The 9,140-nt window shown below is 38.5% G+C and overlaps 1 long non-coding RNA gene across 2 annotated transcripts in view; it reads left to right on the plus strand.

Moving 5' to 3' along the window:
• LOC118599066 overlaps positions 1 to 9,140 on the plus strand; it is a 27,409-nt gene continuing 18,269 nt past the window's right edge. Inside the window, exons 1-3 of one of the 2 annotated variants that reach the window (XR_004948349.1) lie at positions 1 to 238; positions 2,925 to 3,085; positions 4,108 to 4,206. This is a non-coding gene — a long non-coding RNA (uncharacterized LOC118599066). Of the gene's footprint in view, positions 239 to 2,216; positions 2,794 to 2,924; positions 3,086 to 4,107; positions 4,207 to 9,140 lie in introns of those variants that run through there. The other variant, XR_004948348.1, reaches the window with a different exon arrangement.

Genomic DNA, 9,140 nt, shown 5'->3' on the forward strand with positions numbered 1-9,140 from the left:
ACAGTTTAACAAAATGTCTTTCTACTTGGCAAAATATGTCTAAGTCTTTAGATTTTTACCTATAGATTTACAGAAGTATTTGTTTCCTGCAAACTATCGACAGGACCCTCAAAGTCTGGAAATATTGAAATAAATTCTGCTAACTTCACAGCAGGAGTTTCTCAGCGTGAAGTGTGTGTCAGGGAAACACACTGCAGAGAACCACAGCTCCGGTGTTGTTCAAGTCCTTCTGAGAACGGTGGGTTACTGCTTTGGTGTTGATATCAATACTGCATGTATTTTGACTGAAGTCAGGTGAGTCTTGGCAAAATAACATCACCTGCAGCATGTGTGGGTCTGAAAATCTGAAGGTTGAGAATAAAACCAAGTCTGCTTGATTCTAATTGTGTGGAATGGCCTCATACTGTCAGAAAGTTTTCAGTTTTTTAGATTCATAGACTATGTCTGAATTCTCTACCAAATCCCTAACTACTAAAAAACTATATAGTGCAGGACTACCTAGTGCTCTGGATTTTAAGAGCAATTCAGACACAATTCTCACTACTTTTCTTTCTGTTTTTTTTTAAACACGGTTATGACATCACCAATTTCACAAAGGGAAAATCTAATTAACATGAACATTTCACGACGTCTATTTGTGACTTCATTATGTTCTGAGGATGAAAATGTGTATGGTTATTAAAAAATTACATTCAAACACTTTTTTTTCCACAAAAAATGTTCGCCCCCAATGCATTGTGGTCTATGTCCGTTAATGTAGTCCAAAAGTTGTGTTGATCAGTTTATGTCTTCTGATTGTTTCTAAAGCTACGTGCACACCAGATGTTTTATGTGCATTCAAGAACGCGCAAAGTATGCGTTCTTGAATCTAAGTATAGCACGCGATGTTCATACTGGACATCCAGGAAGGAGCAAAGCGGAGCAAATCTCGCTTTTTGGGCCCAAAACGGTTTGATTGTTTTCCAGCATCCTTCCAACGGTGGACATGGATTACCATCATGTCGAGAGAATGACCTTCATTTATCTTCATTTGATAAACAAACGCAGACGTGGTTCACCAGGTTCAACAGATAAACCAGCTACCCTCTGAGTCACTAGCAAATCCTAGTCCCTGATTGGTCAAAGTTTGACTAGCTAGCGACAAGTTTTCATTTTGTATGTAGAGCCCAAAAACAGCCGTAAAAACTCGTGTAGCTGCATGCGAATGAGATTTATAAATGCAGAACACTGAGTCCCACGTTTACAAATGTGTATCTAGACTTTTCAGTGGATGCTTGAACACATGATGATGGTGTGAATGTAGCCTAAAAGGATTAGGAAAACTAGGCGTAAATAAATTAAAGTCCCACTCGATCATCTTTGATCTATTGTAAAAGCAGTAGTCCTTTAATTATGATGATGCCAGATTTAGTTTAAATCAGAAAAACTTGTGCTGTTTTCTAGGACATAGTTTCTGCTGCACAGACAGGAGTTCTGGGTGGGACTGTTGGTACGGAGTAATTTCCCATCATCCCTTTGGTTACACTCTCTCCCACTAGCTTATACCCCCCGACAACAACATCCTAACAGTAGCGATGCAACAAAAATGGCGAACAGAATAAGATGCCAACTCAGACAAGGAAAATGAAGATGTACATGGATCCTATTTGTCTACATCAGGATAAATCGGAATGGAGCGGAGCAGGGAGCTTGTGGCCTCCCGATTGTAGTTTGAATATAAAACTTCAAGTTTTTTTTAACTACATTTTTTTGTCTGCTTCTGATTCAGAGTGATTTGAATAAAAAATATTCAGAAATGCAATTATGAGAATAATTTCCTTTATATATGCCCTCTGTCTTTAGAAAAATTCAACAAGAGCATGTTAAAAACCCATTTTTCATTGGAGTGGGTCTTTAACAAAAACCTTTTTTTATTGCACTCAAGTATCCACCCTGAGTTACCTTAAAGACATTACTCAGAGATTTATTGCAGCACCCGGTTATAAATGTCAGCATATCATTTAAAAGCAGTAATGACCACCTTTCCATCCACTGAGGTGAACAAACTGACACTTTACAATCCTTAATCAGCAACTTTACCACCAAAAAAACCTCAAGTAATTTCTGGTTGACCAACTTTGCCAAAAATTGAAATGGGTTAAAGTCTCATCTGTTCCGTGGAGATGTTGTGACTTCTAGAGGTGTGTGTGCACCAACAACAGCTTAATGTTGTGATGAACTTTTCCTTAGACGGTTTAAACCTGCCTTTCGTGTTATTTCCCACGTATCCCCATCACGCGATGGTCGACAGAGAAGTGGCACAATAACACGGCGGAGCTGCATGTGGGAGGAAGTTGAGACTCTCTCTCTTAGGGAGGATTAAACACTCTGGAACAGAGAGGAGCTTCTAGTTGGCAACCTCCCCCTAATCTTTGGTACAGAACTGAGTGATAGCATTAGAAACTTTCACCATAGATAACTTTTCCTCCAGCCCTCACAAGGCTGCTGGATGTTTGTTTGGAAAAGCCAATTCCTCAGACAGTCTCCTCGCTCCTGTGTGCTCCTGTGTGCTGCAATGGGCTTTACGTTTCTCTGCTGATTTATTGAGCATCTCCCACTCAGACTTTTCCTCTCTCCAGCTGATAGCAGAGCACAGTAGGCCTTTAAAACATCCATCCCATCTGGTGATAGAGTGCCTGTTGTGCTGTCAGCCATCCCAGAAGATTACTAGCGAGGTTTCTGACGGGGAAGGAGGAAGCGCGGATAATCCGCAGAAGGGTCCGGCCAGGTCGTGTCATCGCATATCACTAAAATGTAATCTGCCGTCGACAGAGCACGGACAGAATGACTATAAATCAGCTGGAAACAGATTGTAATGTCTTTGCACTACGTTTCTGATAATAGTTTTAATCTAACTCAAATTTCCTGTGATGTTTTTCTGCCAGTTACACTCCTAAATGTGGATCAGGGGACTCTTTAAGGAGGAGCGGCGAAGTGATACCTTGGTGGAAAAATAAAATATGGAACAGATGGCTATCTTCTGTGTGCAGTATTGAAACTGGAGCCAACTGGTGGATACTTTCCAAACGTTCCGAAAAAGCAGGAGGTGAGCTGAGATCCTGCTGTGTGATGGTCCTTTTGAAAACAGTGTGATGGTGGATCCACTCTGATTTGGAGTCTATTTGTTGTTATGTAAATCAATTTTTAGGTTTTTATTACTATTTTATGTTTCCTGTATAAGGATTCATTTTGCTTAATACTTAAAAATGACTATTTTCCCTCAAAATAACAAAAGCGTAAATAAAAAAGCAAAGTGAGAAAGAAAATGCATTCAGATTTTCAAAATAAGACTATAACAAAAAAGGTTTAAACTAAAAATTGTATTAGTTGAATGCTTAAATTGGAAAAATGTTTATTTATTTTATTTGACAGCCATTTGGACCTGTTTTTCACTGATTAAAACCTAATAGGAGCCACAAAGCTTTATTTTACCCTTTTCGAAAAATTGATATTGCTTTGCATTCATTATACTGTTACTTGTTAATAAACATGATTTTTTTTAGCATGAATAAAAACAGAAACGAATATTTTCTCAAATGTGAATTTAATTTTGGCTTATGATTGAAGCGGGTTCCTTCCTTACTTCCTTTAAAAATAAAAGACTTCCTGTTCCAAAAAGCATCATCCCAGTGCAGCTTATGCAAAATGTTATAAACAACACAAGACATAAATTGTATTTTTTCCTTATTTAGGTCTACTATGTTGAGCCATCACCCTTTTTCCTACTTACTACTGTTGTAAAGCTGAATATAGACATGAATTAATTAGTTTATGATGCAAATTAGGAATTCCCCTGTGACCATTTTAACGTAAAATATGGTGATATGGCCTTTAAGCTCATTTTTGTATTTTTTTTATTATTATATTTGTATTTTTTAATTTAAAAATAAATAAATAAATAAATCGTGCAGTCAGACTTTTGACCAAAGTTTACCTTTAGCAGGGATAAATAAACCTTTACATGTTTTTTTTAGCATTACATTTTTAAACTTAAACAGAATACATTTAAAATATATATATTTAGAAACTCTTACTTTTAAAGAATACTATTATTTTGCTTTTCTTCAGCCATAGAGCCACTATGGAGGGGTAAAGGGGCCACATATGGCTCCAGAGCCTCAGGTTGGTTGTACTGCAGCAACAGGACCACCCCCGAGCTGGAGAAAGGTATTCTCCTTTCAACATCTTACGAAAAAAACACAAACAAACAAACACGTGGCATTTTTGGAGAACTAATTTTACACAAACGCCGTGCTGGTTACCCAACGAAGCAACAGCGTGTTTGCATGCTCAAACTAAGCAAACAGCCCAACACTGGTCTCTACTTTCAGCTCTGCCTTGGTGGATTCAAAGGCATTGGATTACCCTCCTTCCTGTATTTTATTCGTCATATCTTCGCACACTTATGTCAACTTCCCCCATCTCAGAGCTTCACAAACAGACACTCAGCCGTTCCTCCTTGAGTAAAGTGTGTAAAGAGGGCTTGTGTGAACACACCTGTCTGTTTCTGTGCCAAAACTCTGTCTGCAACCTGACAGACATTTTAAATTTAAATCCTGTGAGCCTTTGTGGTGAGCGTCCTGTGAGAACTTGGGTCTTAGGAGTCATAATTTGCATAATTACACACCCACACAAGGGTTAACATTCGTACTTTTTAAAGTGCTATTCTCTGGCACACTTTATAATCACACCTGAGCTCTTATTTTGGAACAGTAGCGGTCCAGTTTTTAACCTGTTTTCAAAAATTACACTTCCACTTCCTCCAATGTCTGATTGTTTGCTTGCTGATTTACATGGGTGTACTCTTACAAACATGTGCAGTAAACACACAAGCAGACGCCTGGTAACCCTCTGGGCTCATGCATGCATCCAAGTTGTACGCATATCTCCAGGAATCCGTTTGATTTAAAGCGTTTTCTTGGCCGTGCTCCCTTCCAGCTGCCGACGTCAGCAGCCTGGGCAGCTAGCTGAGACGAATGGGATGGGAGATGGAGATAGTTAGAGGGCGGAGGGCAATAAGAGCCAACGACAGTGAACCCAGGGTAGTTAATGAAAAATTGAGTGACGACGTTCATAAAAGTAGGGCTGAATGGCGAATAGAGAGAAAAATGCAGAAAAAGGGACTGAAAAGGTCTCACAGCCCAGCAGAGTGACAACAACTTGACAGTGAAATATCAAGAAAAGGTGAATGTAATGAAACTTGAATATGACTTTTAAAGAACTATTCTGACGAAAAACATGCTTTTTTGTGTGTTTTAACCCTTATTTTGCACTCAGGTCACATTGGGGTTCACACCTGTAATTGTACAAAAAACATTAAGTCATTCATAAAAAATAGAAATAATAGTTGGTTGCTAAACTAAACTAAACTAGACCGTCCTTCTTGGTAAGGAAAAACTCCTAAACATTCTGGAGGAAAAAATAAAAAATAAGAAACCTCAGGGATGAAGAAGGGATTCTCTCCCAGGATGGAAAAGCGATATACCAGGACTGTAAAAGAAGAATTAGCTTATCTAGCCTCATGTTTGAACATTGTAGCAGAATGGCTTCATCCTGAAGGATCTGGGGGACAGCTGGGGGCGCGAAACGAGCCAGAGGCGAGGTCCACGGCCAAGAACAGAAAAGTAGACGGGCCACTTGGAATCTCAAATGCCTCCCCTCCTCCGGAGGGGAGTGGGAAAAAAGGATAACACATGAATCACACTGCACCAAACAGAGGGAAAGAGAACTAAATGAAAAGTAGATGATAAGGGATTGAAAATAGAGGACAGAACCCCAGTGCACCACAGTTTCCCCAGCTTCTAACTTCTAGCAGCCTGCTACCAATTCATTATTTTTGAAAGTTAATTCAAACATGTCATTAGTAATTTGCATGCAGTATGGTGCATATAGCAGATTGTAATAATGATAATAATAAAAATATTTTTTTAGCATAGGCCTATCAATATTAATATAATATGAATCTAAGCACACGTCCGCCACAGGTGAATGGGTCACCTGCGGCTCAGTCTTGTGGCATTTTTTTTATGATGGAAGAAATTTATAAAGAAAATTAGTCTAAAAATTGCATTTTTGAATATCGTTTTGAATCAGGAGCAGACGAAAAAACAAATGCAGTTTGAAAAACAGCTTATTTGTGTCAAAAATACACTGTAGGTAACATGCTTCCTGCTCTGAGCACTACGCAACCGGGGAGGGGAATGGGGGAAGGAGTTGCTCTGCACCAACAGTCCCACCCGCAACTCAGTTGCAACATTCTTATGAACTGCTCTGTAGAAACTCTGTTGTAGAAAATAACATTTTTTTTTGGCTAAAATCAGCTAGTCATCACTTTCAAAATACATCAAAACTGATTGGAGTGTGTCTCCAATTATAATTTTAAGCAAAATATAAGTCAATTACACAGCATTGCATATCATTTGTCAAACATTTGCTTTGAATAACGTTTACTTTATTTGGACGTTGTTTTGTCTAATAAAGCATAAATAGAGCATAATACAACAGCAAACCTAAACCTCTAGACTACTGATTGTTTTTTTTTAACCCTGGAAGTCCATTATTACCATGTGGCAGCATTCAGTTCCTCTCACAGCAGTCACACACATACAAACTTCAACTAGAGTTCAATTCTTAATGATTTTTGCTTCTTTTTAGTTTAGTTTAGAAGTTCTGAGTTTTAACTTTTAAGGTTAATTTTGAATTATGAATAAATAATTGTGAGAAAATACACCAACTGGAAGATTTATTTTTAATCAACTCATAATAAGCTAATGTACTTAGCCTTTTTTTGACAAAATATTACAAAAAACCCATAAATATGTATGTTACTGTAGCAAACGGTTATTTGTCCTCCTTATTGAAGGTGCAGTAAATGCCGTACAATATCATGAAAAACTAGAAAATAAAGACAAAGAATGAGTCTGTTATACAACAGCTCGTTCTAATCTGAATGCAGTTTTCTAGCCCTAAACATGACAGACTTATATATATATATATTTTCAGTTGATCGGACTTCTTCTAGCTTGGAGAAAAGTTCCAGTTCACAAACACCCAATTCCTCAGTAACGGCACAATGCAGTTTTAACTGACCTTTGTCAAACACACACACACTCTTACACAATTTGCCAAAGTGAGTCAGGAAAGTTAGCGTCCTCAGTGGGCAAACAGGTACGCGTGGGCTGACAGTTGAAAGCACAGCAATGTAACAGCATGTGACAGGTTGCAGAGTCAGAGAAGCAATGAACCAGCCCAGTCCCCAGCAGGAAGGCACTCTTTAATGAAGCCAGTACTGAGCTTTCTCAGGGGAGAAGCAGTTATTAGCATAAACCTGCCGGGGTTTCTGCTATGCGGCAGGTAACTCAGGGGAAGAGCAGGAAAAAATGGGGAAAAGTACTGAAATGCAGGTGAAAATTCCACTACGATGAGACAACATTATTGATGGGATGTTAATTTAGATGTAAATGTGCTGCATAGATGTTGAAGTAAGATTGATATTGGCTGCAACTGCATTTTAGCAACACAACGCAAGATTCCAAACCTCACAAAATTGTTTTTTAGGTAAAAAATGTGTATATAGTGTTGCATTCATGCCAGAAGCTGCTGAGCACCATCACCAACCCTGCAATTGAAACTCCCGTTGTGTTCACGTTGGCTTGACAGCTCCACACAATGGACACAGTAATGACTCACGTCACAAACACACACACACACACACACAGGGCAGAAAATATATACTGACTTAAGACCACAAGCTTTCAGAGAACCACAGCATAAAGATCATCATTTAGACTCGGCCTTCCCCTCCAGAGGAAGCTACAGGCACTGATTATGTGCTGTTCGTCTGCACTTCATATGGGCTTTTATGTGTGGGACCAGAAAGAATTTACACATGAAAATCCCAGGGTTTGGACACAGACAAACTAAACTAACTCAAGAAGTTGTGTGAATTTGACTCAGGATCAGCTTCAGAGAGTATGATGGAAAAAAAAATCCTAGTAAATTCATTCATTTAAAACACACTTTTTTAATACTATTGAACATTTCTATAAGTTTAAATACATTTGTTTGTGGTAACTGTTTTCATTATAATCATTTTATTATCTTTTCAATCCTCCTTCCATAGCAGAGAAGCTTTGCTAGCAAGTCTAAGCATTAGCTATAAATTTAGTCCAAGTTTGGGTTAAACTAATTTCCAAAAATAGTTGTTCAATTGAAGTCTCTCCTGTAAAACGACTTAACTTTAATTATACTTTTAAACTGTGATACATATAGTTTGATTCCACTGGAAATGAGAATAACTCAAATATACATCTGTATTTTACTGTACATGAACTTCTTGAGACCTTGTGTCCACATGCATAGATTTCACATTTTGGGTTATTTTACCACAGTAGTTAATTCTGCTTAAATGAAGCCCTGTGGACATGTATGAAGACAGTTCAGAGGTTAATTATGCTGAAAATCTTTTCAGACTAAAAATCGCTTTAGAGTATAAATCCCAGCCTATAAGTCATATCCCTGGCCAAAGTGTGCAAAAATATTGCAATTCAAAAATTATGGTACGAGCTGTTTTTACAACAAAATAAATAAATTCCTGTTTACCGCAGCACCGCCTTCTACTGTGTTCATGCTAGCTGTGTCTGGTGGTAAAAAGAGTTAATGGGTGGAGCCAAGGATGGCGCTGTCAGCATGGCGTAGTGTAGATGGCGTGCTTTGAGCTGGCCTGCATTGGTTCAATCCCACTCTTTGGTCTGCTGGCAGCTTGTTTATATTTAAGCGGTCGCTTTACCGCACCAGGGTTCACTTGCAAGTGAACTTTTACACTTAGGGTTTAGGAACCATAAGCCTCGTTTCCACTGAAAGGTACGGTATGGTCCGGTAAGGAGTGGTACACTATGGTCCAATTAATTCTGGTGAGCACTTCTACTCAGTTAAACCTCCATCCCACTGACCGCTATAGACCGCTAGCGTATCATTGTAGTGTGGCAACTAGAAAAGCAGCAACAACTGAGGTTAACCAGCAGCTCGTCTTTTTCTTGCTTTACTTTTTGTACATCGTGCATACCAAGAATTTAATGTTGTTTGACAGAAAATGGTGAACA

The sequence above is a fragment of the Oryzias melastigma genome, linkage group LG8 (genome assembly GCF_002922805.2).
Source record: "Oryzias melastigma strain HK-1 linkage group LG8, ASM292280v2, whole genome shotgun sequence".
Classification (NCBI taxonomy): domain Eukaryota; kingdom Metazoa; phylum Chordata; class Actinopteri; order Beloniformes; family Adrianichthyidae; genus Oryzias; species Oryzias melastigma.